The sequence below is a fragment of the Ambystoma mexicanum genome, chromosome 5q (genome assembly GCF_040938575.1).
Source record: "Ambystoma mexicanum isolate Mex_15411 chromosome 5q, UKY_AmexF1_1, whole genome shotgun sequence".
Lineage (NCBI taxonomy): Eukaryota > Metazoa > Chordata > Amphibia > Caudata > Ambystomatidae > Ambystoma > Ambystoma mexicanum.
Genome location: NC_090933.1, coordinates 71,162,246 through 71,178,449, shown reverse-complemented (window position 1 = coordinate 71,178,449; position 16,204 = coordinate 71,162,246).

Here is a 16,204-nt window from a genome sequence, read left to right as displayed (position 1 = left end):
TTGGCCCGTATGGTTCTGTCGCTCCTCCGTGTCTGTGTGCCCGGCACAGAGCTCTGATTGGTTGGCAGGAGTAGTCTCCCCCTCCAATGGATGTTCATGCAGAGCCTAGGTTTTGTCCAATGAGAGTGCTCCACCGTGTCTTTATATGCCCGCCCTCCCATGCTCGGGGCATTACTTCCTCTTTGAACAAGCGAGCGCCTGTTTAACGCGTCATGTCTGGACGAGGAAAGCAAGGAGGGAAGGCCCGTGCTAAGGCCAAGACTCGCTCCTCCCGGGCGGGCTTGCAGTTCCCAGTAGGCCGTGTGCACAGGCTGCTGCGGAAGGGGAGCTACGGCGAGCGTGTGGGAGCCGGAGCCCCCGTCTACATGGCTGCCGTGCTCGAGTACCTGACTGCTGAGATCCTCGAGCTGGCCGGCAATGCCGCCCGGGACAACAAGAAGACCCGCATCATCCCCAGACACCTGCAGCTCGCCATCCGCAACGACGAGGAGCTCAACAAGCTGCTGGGCAAAGTTACCATTGCCCAGGGTGGTGTCCTGCCCAACATCCAGGCCGTGCTGCTGCCTAAGAAGACCGAGGGCCACAAGGCAGGGGGCAAAGCCAGCAAGTAACAGCCCAAGTTACACACTCCCCAACAAAAAAAACACAAAGGCTCTTTTAAGAGCCACTCACACACTCAGACAAAGAGCTCAGTACCTTGACAGCAGCGCCACCACTTTTCTACACTGCAACAGAGTATGTGTTTGTGTCACAAAAAAAGGGGCTGCATCACGGGTTGCGCGAAACCCCTGTAGGATGATCGCATGCTCCCGATGCCCATGCAGCTTTCTGGGTGCATGGGCAACGTAGGGGGGCACGCCGGACTGTGAGGCACAGATGGAAAGGGTGGGAGTGAGTGCAAAGGGGAGGGAGGGAGGGAGGTGTGTGTGTGTGTGTGTGTGTGTGTGTGTGTATGTACACCCCCGCAACCCCCAGACCCGTTATACCATTTAAGGGGGTTGGGGGACACCACGGCTCCCCTTAAATGGTATAAAGAGGTACACCTGTACCGGCTGAAACCACAGCATTTTTGCTGCAATTCTTTTTACCCGATATACCAAATAATGTCGCCATACATATAGTCGACGGGATACGGCACAGGGGACATTATTTATGGGGTAAATGGGAGCGGAGGTTTCCCCTGCAGGTTCCATGGGATAATAATGGCGCCATTCTTGCGTGGAGACATTTTTGCGGGGATATTATCACATGGAACTGTGCATTATTGGCAGGCTGACAACCCCCCTCCCCAACCCACCCTCCTGCTTCCCCGGCCAGTGCAGTGGGCCTGTGCAGCAGTGCCACTCAAGGAAGGTCCCGTGGCCCGAAGTACCAACAGCCCTGTTGTGTGGGCGCCCATTTGAATGTAAATGGGGGGAATGCGCCAAAAGAAACCAAGCCCACTTTAGAATTCCACTTGATAACTCTTTGTTTCGGCTCAAACTGTACCTACATGAGAATACATACCCAATTACAGATGGGAAGCCCCCTCCATCCCTGTCCCCAAAATCTCTCTTCCCTTCTGGTAAGCTGACTCGGGCACTCATGTGAGAGCAAAGAGGTCCCAGATGCCCTCTTTTAACGGCAGAAGGTACTGCGGCCTAGGTGGAGATGGCCGGGAAAGGCGGGATTATGCTGATAACTCCCAGAAGTACCTAGCAGCAGACAAAGCGGGGGACAGGCACGCCCCCCTCTAGCCATCCCCATAAGCCCCTGAGCAGGCCTCGAGAACTCTTGGGCCGGCCGGTCCACTGTGTCCCAAGAAGCCGGGGGTCACAGCACACTCTGAGTTACAAGTGCCTGTAGGTCAGCCCTGTTTTCCTGCCTATAGAACCTGGCCGTTCGGTCTTTGCTCCTAGGGGCCAGCCAGCCTGGAGTGTGGTCTTTGCTCCACTCTCTGCTGGGCCCAGAGCGTGGTCTCCACTCTCTGCTGGGCCCTGAGAGAGCCAGGAGCATGGCCTTTGCTTCACTCTCTGCTGGGCCCTGAGAGGGCCAGGAGCGGGGCCTTTGCTCCTCTCTCTCCCTCTCCTTGCCCAGCACCCCTGAGACAGCCAGGAGCATGGCATTTGCTCCACTCGCTGCTGGCCTCTCTCTTTGGGAAAGGCCGACCCAGCTTCCTTTTCTCTCCCTCCAGCCACCAGGTCAGTCGGGCCAACATCATACGTTGCTATTGTTGTTCGGCATTTAAATAGCGCTCTGTATATCATTGGTATGATCTCAAAGCGCATGTGGGTTGAACGCCCTTGGGGACCGTAGTCAAGGTCAGTCGAGAGAGAGTGGGCTAGCGTAGGGTGCTTGGGTGCACTCAATATGTGAGCAGCTGATACGATTGCCTGATGGTAGCTGCATCCTAACATTAGGTGCGGTGCTATTGAGAGATCATTTGAATGTGTGCGGTCTGGTGGTTGGTCTCCGAGACTGCATTCTGGCGGCATTAGGCCTGTGTAGAACGCTTATGTGTGCAGCTAGGCAGATTTTTTCGTGGGGTATAGCTGCGTTCTAGCAGGATGTTGAGGTGTTCATGGGGTCTAGTACCTATGCGAGCAGCTAGGCCGAAATTGATCGAGGGGTATAGCTGGGCTCGATTGTGTGTTGGTGTAAAGTAGAGAGTGAGCATAGTGATAGGAGAGCCGAGTGTCTGGAGTGGGTGTTTTGTTCTTATGCGCCCACTGTTCCAGGATTGCATTCTCGTGTTTCGCAGTAGCTGCACTCAGAGGAAAGGTAGATTCACAGCCAGGAGCCGAGTAAGATATGTTTGCTCAGGCAGAGGGTCATTCATTTTGGGCTCAGCACACTGCATCTCAGGGGCCCGTTTTCACTGGTTGTGGTTTATATTGGATATAGGGCAGGAGCTCTCTCGCACCAATGTAGTCACATCGAGCTGATTTTTCTGGTCCTTGGTTGCCGTTAATGGCGGGTTGCAGGGTAGATCTAGGCAGGATGGTAGGTTGCAGGACAGGAGTTATTTCTCATGCCAACAATATCCCTCCGGACAGCTTTAGGTCCACCATTCAAGCACTGGTCCTTTGCCACCTGGGCGGGGGCAACCCCCTCCTCGAAAAGGCCGCCCGCCGTCCTCCCTCGTGCCCCAGAGAAGTGTCCTACACTCAGCCACACGCTTCACCAGGGCTCTACGCAGGTACCACATCACCCCTCTCCTCATCGACCTTCACTGGCTCCCACTACGCACACGAATCACCTTAGAGTCTTGCCGCACCATCTATAAGGCGGTCGCCCGCAAGTCCCCCAGCTACCTCGCAGAGAAACTTAGCATCTCCAGCAGACAAACGCACCACCAGAAACCTGGACACGCACAGACTTGAAATCCGCCACTGCAAAAAGGAAAGGACCAAAAAACAAGCCTTCTCTGTCTACGCCCCGAGACCATGGAACCTCCTCCACGTCAGCATCAGACTTGCCCCACACGCTCCTACAATTCAGAAAAGAACTCAAGACGCACCTCTTCAAGGAGTCTCTCCCCCTCAATACCTAGGCCATCACGCCGCACCGCCTGGCTCGCTAGACGACGCCCGCCTCCCTCCTCCCCGCCACCCTCTACAGCTGTGCCCCTGCGTATCCTACCCCCTGGTGTATATCTGTTCCGTTTTTTTCCCTCTGAAAAGCACTCAGTTATGCATCTGCACTGTTGCATATCTGGGTAAAGCGCTCTGTCGTGTATCTGTGTTGGTGCATTCCTCTGTAAAGCCCGCTCCGTTGCTTCTCGAAGCTTGGTCCGCGCTCAATGAATACCATAACAATAATAATTCCATTCCGGGGATGCTGGTGCAGTCCCGGTTTTAACTTTGCATTCTGGGGCTTGTAGTCCTGGCCTTCCCCCTCATGTAGCCAGCAGTGCAAGTCCTTGAGCGCAAAGTTAAACCGACCGAGCGGGTCCGAGCCTGGGGAGAGCGTGGGCTGGCGATACCGGTTGACTCACCTTAGCCATGACGCTGGCCCAAAGGCAGCCGGTAGTGTCCGGCCTAGCTACCGCGTGGTGAAAGCAGTCCTATCCGAGGGATGTTTGCGTTTTCGAGGATGGCTGTAGAAGGTTGCTATGCGGTAGTTGGTTGGCCCTCTGACTGGGGGCAGCTGCACGTGTGTTTCTCAGATCGCTATGATGGCAAAGGAGGTTGTGTATCCTGCCTGCCCAGAGAACATATGAGAGAGCCAGAGAGATGTAAGCAGTGCATGAGCGGAACTCTCAAGTTTCCAGTGGCCAATGCGTCAGAAGGCCACCCAGTCCTGCCTCAACCCCCCTCTGTATTTTGGGTCCTTTTGATTTTTCTGCCCCGTTTGAAATGCAGAAGCACTACAAGTCCCAGAATTCCAAGCAAAAACAGAACTGGGTGGCTTTCCCAAACGTGGACCCGGAAAACGCGAGAGCCTTGCCATCGGGTGTCAGGTGGGGGAGTCAAGAGAAGGCGGTTGCTAGTTAGAACCGCTCTTAACTTTTCCCGCAACCACCTACCTCAATGGAGGCTCCTTTTATATCTTTTCCGGGGCGCTGGCCGCTTTCTTTTCTGTACTTGCTTGCCAGGCTAGGTGCTTCAAAAACATGTCCTCTGAAGTGGCCCCACGCCGCCACTTGTCGTGCCATACAAAATGACCAACTAAATAAAATGAATAAATCCCCCCTCCATCCCAGAGAGAGAGAGAGAGAGAGAGAGAGAGAGACAGACAGACAGACACTGTCAATCAAAAGAGGAATCTGTGAATAACTGGCAAGCCTCAGATTGGCTGTCCAATCATAGCCCTCCTGGTATGTGCGTGCCTGCGTGCGCGTGTCGATGCTTGCCAGCCTTTCAACAGGCCGACGTTCTGCCTCGGGCTCGTCACTGAGAGTGGCGGGCTTTTTCAAACCCGTTTCCTGCTATTGTCCCAGCCAATCGGAGCGTAGTTGGGTCTTCATCCGTCACAGACCATTGTACGTTGTCAGTAGAGAGGAAGCAAGTCGCGCAAGGTTGCCATGGCCCGTACGAAGCAGACTGCCCCAAGTCCACCGGAGGCAAGGCACCCCCGCAAGCAGCTGGCCACCAAAGCTGCCCGCAAGAGCTCCCCTGCGACTGGTGGGGTCAAGAAACCGCACCGCTATCGGCCGGGCACCGTGGCCCTCAGAGAGATCCGGCGCTACCAGAAATCTACTGAGCTGCTCATCCGGAAACTGCCCTTCCAGCGCTTGGTGCGGGAGATCGCACAGGATTTCAAGACCGACCTGCGCTTCCAGAGCTCAGCAGTCATGGCCCTGCAGGAGGCCAGCGAGGCCCTTTGAGGACACCAACCTCTGCGCCATCCACGCCAAGCGAGTGACCATTATGCCCAAGGACATCCAGCTGGCCCGCCGCATCCGGGGCGAGAGGGCCCGAGGGGCACCGGCAGCAAGACCCCACCACCACAAAGGCTCTTTTAAGAGCCGACACGTTGTCACACACAAGAGCTGCTCAACTCTGCCTCTCGAGGCGCCTCTCTTCACTGCACAGGCGGCTAGGCCGTCTCTCAAACCCAAGGCAAACATGCAAACGCTCCTACCTGTCTTGGCAACACCCCCTCCCCAAAAAATGCCCATCTGGGCAGCTTTGGCGACCAGTTATTTGTGCGCTTGTGGCGGTCGGATTTGATGTGATGGCTTGTACCTTTTAGCGGGAGCACAGCCAGCTCGTAACCCGAGCCCTCCACTCCCCCCCTCCCGCCCCCCCTCAGAGCGATCTCTGAACTCGAAGCCCCCCACCCCACATCACGTTTCTATAAGGCCTGCCTTGAGGCTGGATTCCAACCGCTTCTAAGCGCTGTGTGCTAATGGTCGGTTTTCCGCCCGCCGTCCCCCTCCTCACAGGCAGACCGAATGGTGAAGTACCTGCTCCCTGTCGGGCTCGGGGACAGAGGGGTGTGCTGCGAGCGCTTCCCTGGCAGTGCTGCCTTACATAGCCTGTCCTGTACATTAAGCCGAGCTCCCAGAGATTTCCCTCCCAGCCCAGCAAATGTGTCAAGTAGGGTGCGTGACTCCTGCCACAGCGCAGAGAAATAATTTGCTTACGCCGCCCCCGAGACCGTAGTCCTTATTTGATATCATTGGCCTTATGTTTTGCGGGGATGGAATAAAGCAGGGCTAGCTAGGCAAAGCATGTGAGCTCTTGAGTGGAGGTGGTGAGCGGCTCTTAAAAGAGCCTTTGGGTTTCTTTGGTGCTGGGAACTGTGGTCTCACTTGGCACTGGTGTACTTGGTGACGGCTTTGGTGCCCTCGGACACAGCGTGCTTGGCCAGCTCGCCTGGCAGCAGGAGTCGCACTCCGGTCTGGATCTCCCTGGAGGTGAGGGTCCTGCGCTTGTTGTATTGAGCCAGGCGGGAGGCTTCCGCAGCGATGCGCTCGAAGATGTCATTGACAAACGAGTTCATGATGCCCATGGCCTTGGAAGAGATGCCGGTGTCAGGGTGCACCTGCTTCATCACCTTGTAGATGTAAATGGCATAGCTTTCCTTCCTGCTCCTCTTGCGCTTCTTCCCGTCCTTCTTGGGCGGCTTGGAGAGCGCTTTCTTGGAGCCCTTCTTGGGCGCTGGGGCGGACTTGGCTGGCTCAGGCATGGTCTCCGGCTGACGTCCACGCTGTGAGGAGAGAGAGAAATGAGTAAAACACTGCGCCCCCCGGCCCCTCTCTTTTATAGGCTGCCTGTGCTTAATCAGCTGCTGCCAGTCCCCGCTTGCTATTGGCCCGTATGGTTCTGTCGCTCCTCCGTGTCTGTGTGCCCGGCACAGAGCTCTGATTGGTTGGCAGGAGTAGTCTCCCCCTCCAATGGATGTTCATGCAGAGCCTAGGTTTTGTCCAATGAGAGTGCTCCACCGTGTCTTTATATGCCCGCCCTCCCATGCTCGGGGCATTACTTCCTCTTTGAACAAGCGAGCGCCTGTTTAACGCGTCATGTCTGGACGAGGAAAGCAAGGAGGGAAGGCCCGTGCTAAGGCCAAGACTCGCTCCTCCCGGGCGGGCTTGCAGTTCCCAGTAGGCCGTGTGCACAGGCTGCTGCGGAAGGGGAGCTACGGCGAGCGTGTGGGAGCCGGAGCCCCCGTCTACATGGCTGCCGTGCTCGAGTACCTGACTGCTGAGATCCTCGAGCTGGCCGGCAATGCCGCCCGGGACAACAAGAAGACCCGCATCATCCCCAGACACCTGCAGCTCGCCATCCGCAACGACGAGGAGCTCAACAAGCTGCTGGGCAAAGTTACCATTGCCCAGGGTGGTGTCCTGCCCAACATCCAGGCCGTGCTGCTGCCTAAGAAGACCGAGGGCCACAAGGCAGGGGGCAAAGCCAGCAAGTAACAGCCCAAGTTACACACTCCCCAACAAAAAAAACACAAAGGCTCTTTTAAGAGCCACTCACACACTCAGACAAAGAGCTCAGTACCTTGACAGCAGCGCCACCACTTTTCTACACTGCAACAGAGTATGTGTTTGTGTCACAAAAAGAGGGGCTGCATCACGGGTTGCGCGAAACCCCTGTAGGATGATCGCATGCTCCCGATGCCCATGCAGCTTTCTGGGTGCATGGGCAACGTAGGGGGGCACGCCGGACTGTGAGGCACAGATGGAAAGGGTGGGAGTGAGTGCAAAGGGCTTAACTGGAGGGAGGGAGGGAGGGAGGGAGGTGTGTGTGTGTGTGTGTGTGTGTGTGTGTGTGTGTGTGTGTGTGTATGTACACCCCCGCAACCCCCAGACCCGTTATACCATTTAAGGGGGTTGGGGGACACCACGGCTCCCCTTAAATGGTATAAAGAGGTACACCTGTACCGGCTGAAACCACAGCATTTTTGCTGCAATTCTTTTTACCCGATATACCAAATAATGTCGCCATACATATAGTCGACGGGATACGGCACAGGCGACATTATTTATGGGGTAAATGGGAGCGGAGGTTTCCCCTGCAGGTTCCATGGGATAATAATGGCGCCATTCTTGCGTGGAGACATTTTTGCGGGGATATTATCACATGGAACTGTGCATTATTGGCAGGCTGACAACCCCCCTCCCCAACCCACCCTCCTGCTTCCCCGGCCAGTGCAGTGGGCCTGTGCAGCAGTGCCACTCAAGGAAGGTCCCGTGGCCCGAAGTACCAACAGCCCTGTTGTGTGGGCGCCCATTTGAATGTAAATGGGGGGAATGCGCCAAAAGAAACCAAGCCCACTTTAGAATTCCACTTGATAACTCTTTGTTTCGGCTCAAACTGTACCTACATGAGAATACATACCCAATTACAGATGGGAAGCCCCCTCCATCCCTGTCCCCAAAATCTCTCTTCCCTTCTGGTAAGCTGACTCGGGCACTCATGTGAGAGCAAAGAGGTCCCAGATGCCCTCTTTTAACGGCAGAAGGTACTGCGGCCTAGGTGGAGATGGCCGGGAAAGGCGGGATTATGCTGATAACTCCCAGAAGTACCTAGCAGCAGACAAAGCGGGGGACAGGCACGCCCCCCTCTAGCCATCCCCATAAGCCCCTGAGCAGGCCTCGAGAACTCTTGGGCCGGCCGGTCCACTGTGTCCCAAGAAGCCGGGGGTCACAGCACACTCTGAGTTACAAGTGCCTGTAGGTCAGCCCTGTTTTCCTGCCTATAGAACCTGGCCGTTCGTGGCCGTTCGGGGCCTTGGGGCCAGCCAGCCAGCCCAGAGTGTGGTCTTTGCTCCTAGGGGCCAGCCAGCCTGGAGTGTGGTCTTTGCTCCACTCTCTGCTGGGCCCAGAGCGTGGTCTCCACTCTCTGCTGGGCCCTGAGAGAGCCAGGAGCATGGCCTTTGCTTCACTCTCTGCTGGGCCCTGAGAGGGCCAGGAGCGGGGCCTTTGCTCCTCTCTCTCCCTCTCCTTGCCCAGCACCCCTGAGACAGCCAGGAGCATGGCATTTGCTCCACTCGCTGCTGGCCTCTCTCTTTGGGAAAGGCCGACCCAGCTTCCTTTTCTCTCCCTCCAGCCACCAGGTCAGTCGGGCCAACATCATACGTTGCTATTGTTGTTCGGCATTTAAATAGCGCTCTGTATATCATTGGTATGATCTCAAAGCGCATGTGGGTTGAACGCCCTTGGGGACCGTAGTCAAGGTCAGTCGAGAGAGAGTGGGCTAGCGTAGGGTGCTTGGGTGCACTCAATATGTGAGCAGCTGATACGATTGCCTGATGGTAGCTGCATCCTAACATTAGGTGCGGTGCTATTGAGAGATCATTTGAATGTGTGCGGTCTGGTGGTTGGTCTCCGAGACTGCATTCTGGCGGCATTAGGCCTGTGTAGAACGCTTATGTGTGCAGCTAGGCAGATTTTTTCGTGGGGTATAGCTGCGTTCTAGCAGGATGTTGAGGTGTTCATGGGGTCTAGTACCTATGCGAGCAGCTAGGCCGAAATTGATCGAGGGGTATAGCTGGGCTCGATTGTGTGTTGGTGTAAAGTAGAGAGTGAGCATAGTGATAGGAGAGCCGAGTGTCTGGAGTGGGTGTTTTGTTCTTATGCGCCCACTGTTCCAGGATTGCATTCTCGTGTTTCGCAGTAGCTGCACTCAGAGGAAAGGTAGATTCACAGCCAGGAGCCAAGTAAGATATGTTTGCTCAGGCAGAGGGTCATTCATTTTGGGCTCAGCACACTGCATCTCAGGGGCCCGTTTTCACTGGTTGTGGTTTATATTGGATATAGGGCAGGAGCTCTCTCGCACCAATGTAGTCACATCGAGCTGATTTTTCTGGTCCTTGGTTGCCGTTAATGGCGGGTTGCAGGGTAGATCTAGGCAGGATGGTAGGTTGCAGGACAGGAGTTATTTCTCATGCCAACAATATCCCTCCGGACAGCTTTAGGTCCACCATTCAAGCACTGGTCCTTTGCCACCTGGGCGGGGGCAACCCCCTCCTCGAAAAGGCCGCCCGCCGTCCTCCCTCGTGCCCCAGAGAAGTGTCCTACACTCAGCCACACGCTTCACCAGGGCTCTACGCAGGTACCACATCACCCCTCTCCTCATCGACCTTCACTGGCTCCCACTACGCACACGAATCACCTTAGAGTCTTGCCGCACCATCTATAAGGCGGTCGCCCGCAAGTCCCCCAGCTACCTCGCAGAGAAACTTAGCATCTCCAGCAGACAAACGCACCACCAGAAACCTGGACACGCACAGACTTGAAATCCGCCACTGCAAAAAGGAAAGGACCAAAAAACAAGCCTTCTCTGTCTACGCCCCGAGACCATGGAACCTCCTCCACGTCAGCATCAGACTTGCCCCACACGCTCCTACAATTCAGAAAAGAACTCAAGACGCACCTCTTCAAGGAGTCTCTCCCCCTCAATACCTAGGCCATCACGCCGCACCGCCTGGCTCGCTAGACGACGCCCGCCTCCCTCCTCCCCGCCACCCTCTACAGCTGTGCCCCTGCGTATCCTACCCCCTGGTGTATATCTGTTCCGTTTTTTTCCCTCTGAAAAGCACTCAGTTATGCATCTGCACTGTTGCATATCTGGGTAAAGCGCTCTGTCGTGTATCTGTGTTGGTGCATTCCTCTGTAAAGCCCGCTCCGTTGCTTCTCGAAGCTTGGTCCGCGCTCAATGAATACCATAACAATAATAATTCCATTCCGGGGATGCTGGTGCAGTCCCGGTTTTAACTTTGCATTCTGGGGCTTGTAGTCCTGGCCTTCCCCCTCATGTAGCCAGCAGTGCAAGTCCTTGAGCGCAAAGTTAAACCGACCGAGCGGGTCCGAGCCTGGGGAGAGCGTGGGCTGGCGATACCGGTTGACTCACCTTAGCCATGACGCTGGCCCAAAGGCAGCCGGTAGTGTCCGGCCTAGCTACCGCGTGGTGAAAGCAGTCCTATCCGAGGGATGTTTGCGTTTTCGAGGATGGCTGTAGAAGGTTGCTATGCGGTAGTTGGTTGGCCCTCTGACTGGGGGCAGCTGCACGTGTGTTTCTCAGATCGCTATGATGGCAAAGGAGGTTGTGTATCCTGCCTGCCCAGAGAACATATGAGAGAGCCAGAGAGATGTAAGCAGTGCATGAGCGGAACTCTCAAGTTTCCAGTGGCCAATGCGTCAGAAGGCCACCCAGTCCTGCCTCAACCCCCCTCTGTATTTTGGGTCCTTTTGATTTTTCTGCCCCGTTTGAAATGCAGAAGCACTACAAGTCCCAGAATTCCAAGCAAAAACAGAACTGGGTGGCTTTCCCAAACGTGGACCCGGAAAACGCGAGAGCCTTGCCATCGGGTGTCAGGTGGGGGAGTCAAGAGAAGGCGGTTGCTAGTTAGAACCGCTCTTAACTTTTCCCGCAACCACCTACCTCAATGGAGGCTCCTTTTATATCTTTTCCGGGGCGCTGGCCGCTTTCTTTTCTGTACTTGCTTGCCAGGCTAGGTGCTTCAAAAACATGTCCTCTGAAGTGGCCCCACGCCGCCACTTGTCGTGCCATACAAAATGACCAACTAAATAAAATGAATAAATCCCCCCTCCATCCCAGAGAGAGAGAGAGAGAGAGAGAGAGAGAGAGACAGACAGACAGACACTGTCAATCAAAAGAGGAATCTGTGAATAACTGGCAAGCCTCAGATTGGCTGTCCAATCATAGCCCTCCTGGTATGTGCGTGCCTGCGTGCGCGTGTCGATGCTTGCCAGCCTTTCAACAGGCCGACGTTCTGCCTCGGGCTCGTCACTGAGAGTGGCGGGCTTTTTCAAACCCGTTTCCTGCTATTGTCCCAGCCAATCGGAGCGTAGTTGGGTCTTCATCCGTCACAGACCATTGTACGTTGTCAGTAGAGAGGAAGCAAGTCGCGCAAGGTTGCCATGGCCCGTACGAAGCAGACTGCCCCAAGTCCACCGGAGGCAAGGCACCCCCGCAAGCAGCTGGCCACCAAAGCTGCCCGCAAGAGCGCCCCTGCGACTGGTGGGGTCAAGAAACCGCACCGCTATCGGCCGGGCACCGTGGCCCTCAGAGAGATCCGGCGCTACCAGAAATCTACTGAGCTGCTCATCCGGAAACTGCCCTTCCAGCGCTTGGTGCGGGAGATCGCACAGGATTTCAAGACCGACCTGCGCTTCCAGAGCTCAGCAGTCATGGCCCTGCAGGAGGCCAGCGAGGCCCTTTGAGGACACCAACCTCTGCGCCATCCACGCCAAGCGAGTGACCATTATGCCCAAGGACATCCAGCTGGCCCGCCGCATCCGGGGCGAGAGGGCCCGAGGGGCACCGGCAGCAAGACCCCACCACCACAAAGGCTCTTTTAAGAGCCGACACGTTGTCACACACAAGAGCTGCTCAACTCTGCCTCTCGAGGCGCCTCTCTTCACTGCACAGGCGGCTAGGCCGTCTCTCAAACCCAAGGCAAACATGCAAACGCTCCTACCTGTCTTGGCAACACCCCCTCCCCAAAAAATGCCCATCTGGGCAGCTTTGGCGACCAGTTATTTGTGCGCTTGTGGCGGTCGGATTTGATGTGATGGCTTGTACCTTTTAGCGGGAGCACAGCCAGCTCGTAACCCGAGCCCTCCACTCCCCCCCTCCCGCCCCCCCTCAGAGCGATCTCTGAACTCGAAGCCCCCCACCCCACATCACGTTTCTATAAGGCCTGCCTTGAGGCTGGATTCCAACCGCTTCTAAGCGCTGTGTGCTAATGGTCGGTTTTCCGCCCGCCGTCCCCCTCCTCACAGGCAGACCGAATGGTGAAGTACCTGCTCCCTGTCGGGCTCGGGGACAGAGGGGTGTGCTGCGAGCGCTTCCCTGGCAGTGCTGCCTTACATAGCCTGTCCTGTACATTAAGCCGAGCTCCCAGAGATTTCCCTCCCAGCCCAGCAAATGTGTCAAGTAGGGTGCGTGACTCCTGCCACAGCGCAGAGAAATAATTTGCTTACGCCGCCCCCGAGACCGTAGTCCTTATTTGATATCATTGGCCTTATGTTTTGCGGGGATGGAATAAAGCAGGGCTAGCTAGGCAAAGCATGTGAGCTCTTGAGTGGAGGTGGTGAGCGGCTCTTAAAAGAGCCTTTGGGTTTCTTTGGTGCTGGGAACTGTGGTCTCACTTGGCACTGGTGTACTTGGTGACGGCTTTGGTGCCCTCGGACACAGCGTGCTTGGCCAGCTCGCCTGGCAGCAGGAGTCGCACTCCGGTCTGGATCTCCCTGGAGGTGAGGGTCCTGCGCTTGTTGTATTGAGCCAGGCGGGAGGCTTCCGCAGCGATGCGCTCGAAGATGTCATTGACAAACGAGTTCATGATGCCCATGGCCTTGGAAGAGATGCCGGTGTCAGGGTGCACCTGCTTCATCACCTTGTAGATGTAAATGGCATAGCTTTCCTTCCTGCTCCTCTTGCGCTTCTTCCCGTCCTTCTTGGGCGGCTTGGAGAGCGCTTTCTTGGGCGCTGGGGCGGACTTGGCTGGCTCAGGCATGGTCTCCGGCTGACGTCCACGCTGTGAGGAGAGAGAGAAATGAGTAAAACACTGCGCCCCCCGGCCCCTCTCTTTTATAGGCTGCCTGTGCTTAATCAGCTGCTGCCAGTCCCCGCTTGCTATTGGCCCGTATGGTTCTGTCGCTCCTCCGTGTCTGTGTGCCCGGCACAGAGCTCTGATTGGTTGGCAGGAGTAGTCTCCCCCTCCAATGGATGTTCATGCAGAGCCTAGGTTTTGTCCAATGAGAGTGCTCCACCGTGTCTTTATATGCCCGCCCTCCCATGCTCGGGGCATTACTTCCTCTTTGAACAAGCGAGCGCCTGTTTAACGCGTCATGTCTGGACGAGGAAAGCAAGGAGGGAAGGCCCGTGCTAAGGCCAAGACTCGCTCCTCCCGGGCGGGCTTGCAGTTCCCAGTAGGCCGTGTGCACAGGCTGCTGCGGAAGGGGAGCTACGGCGAGCGTGTGGGAGCCGGAGCCCCCGTCTACATGGCTGCCGTGCTCGAGTACCTGACTGCTGAGATCCTCGAGCTGGCCGGCAATGCCGCCCGGGACAACAAGAAGACCCGCATCATCCCCAGACACCTGCAGCTCGCCATCCGCAACGACGAGGAGCTCAACAAGCTGCTGGGCAAAGTTACCATTGCCCAGGGTGGTGTCCTGCCCAACATCCAGGCCGTGCTGCTGCCTAAGAAGACCGAGGGCCACAAGGCAGGGGGCAAAGCCAGCAAGTAACAGCCCAAGTTACACACTCCCCAACAAAAAAAACACAAAGGCTCTTTTAAGAGCCACTCACACACTCAGACAAAGAGCTCAGTACCTTGACAGCAGCGCCACCACTTTTCTACACTGCAACAGAGTATGTGTTTGTGTCACAAAAAGAGGGGCTGCATCACGGGTTGCGCGAAACCCCTGTAGGATGATCGCATGCTCCCGATGCCCATGCAGCTTTCTGGGTGCATGGGCAACGTAGGGGGGCACGCCGGACTGTGAGGCACAGATGGAAAGGGTGGGAGTGAGTGCAAAGGGGAGGGAGGGAGGGAGGTGTGTGTGTGTGTGTGTGTGTGTGTGTGTGTGTATGTACACCCCCGCAACCCCCAGACCCGTTATACCATTTAAGGGGGTTGGGGGACACCACGGCTCCCCTTAAATGGTATAAAGAGGTACACCTGTACCGGCTGAAACCACAGCATTTTTGCTGCAATTCTTTTTACCCGATATACCAAATAATGTCGCCATACATATAGTCGACGGGATACGGCACAGGGGACATTATTTATGGGGTAAATGGGAGCGGAGGTTTCCCCTGCAGGTTCCATGGGATAATAATGGCGCCATTCTTGCGTGGAGACATTTTTGCGGGGATATTATCACATGGAACTGTGCATTATTGGCAGGCTGACAACCCCCCTCCCCAACCCACCCTCCTGCTTCCCCGGCCAGTGCAGTGGGCCTGTGCAGCAGTGCCACTCAAGGAAGGTCCCGTGGCCCGAAGTACCAACAGCCCTGTTGTGTGGGCGCCCATTTGAATGTAAATGGGGGGAATGCGCCAAAAGAAACCAAGCCCACTTTAGAATTCCACTTGATAACTCTTTGTTTCGGCTCAAACTGTACCTACATGAGAATACATACCCAATTACAGATGGGAAGCCCCCTCCATCCCTGTCCCCAAAATCTCTCTTCCCTTCTGGTAAGCTGACTCGGGCACTCATGTGAGAGCAAAGAGGTCCCAGATGCCCTCTTTTAACGGCAGAAGGTACTGCGGCCTAGGTGGAGATGGCCGGGAAAGGCGGGATTATGCTGATAACTCCCAGAAGTACCTAGCAGCAGACAAAGCGGGGGACAGGCACGCCCCCCTCTAGCCATCCCCATAAGCCCCTGAGCAGGCCTCGAGAACTCTTGGGCCGGCCGGTCCACTGTGTCCCAAGAAGCCGGGGGTCACAGCACACTCTGAGTTACAAGTGCCTGTAGGTCAGCCCTGTTTTCCTGCCTATAGAACCTGGCCGTTCGGTCTTTGCTCCTAGGGGCCAGCCAGCCTGGAGTGTGGTCTTTGCTCCACTCTCTGCTGGGCCCAGAGCGTGGTCTCCACTCTCTGCTGGGCCCTGAGAGAGCCAGGAGCATGGCCTTTGCTTCACTCTCTGCTGGGCCCTGAGAGGGCCAGGAGCGGGGCCTTTGCTCCTCTCTCTCCCTCTCCTTGCCCAGCACCCCTGAGACAGCCAGGAGCATGGCATTTGCTCCACTCGCTGCTGGCCTCTCTCTTTGGGAAAGGCCGACCCAGCTTCCTTTTCTCTCCCTCCAGCCACCAGGTCAGTCGGGCCAACATCATACGTTGCTATTGTTGTTCGGCATTTAAATAGCGCTCTGTATATCATTGGTATGATCTCAAAGCGCATGTGGGTTGAACGCCCTTGGGGACCGTAGTCAAGGTCAGTCGAGAGAGAGTGGGCTAGCGTAGGGTGCTTGGGTGCACTCAATATGTGAGCAGCTGATACGATTGCCTGATGGTAGCTGCATCCTAACATTAGGTGCGGTGCTATTGAGAGATCATTTGAATGTGTGCGGTCTGGTGGTTGGTCTCCGAGACTGCATTCTGGCGGCATTAGGCCTGTGTAGAACGCTTATGTGTGCAGCTAGGCAGATTTTTTCGTGGGGTATAGCTGCGTTCTAGCAGGATGTTGAGGTGTTCATGGGGTCTAGTACCTATGCGAGCAGCTAGGCCGAAATTGATCGAGGGGTATAGCTGGGCTCGATTGTGTGTTGGTGTAAAGTAGAGAGTGAGCATAGTGATAG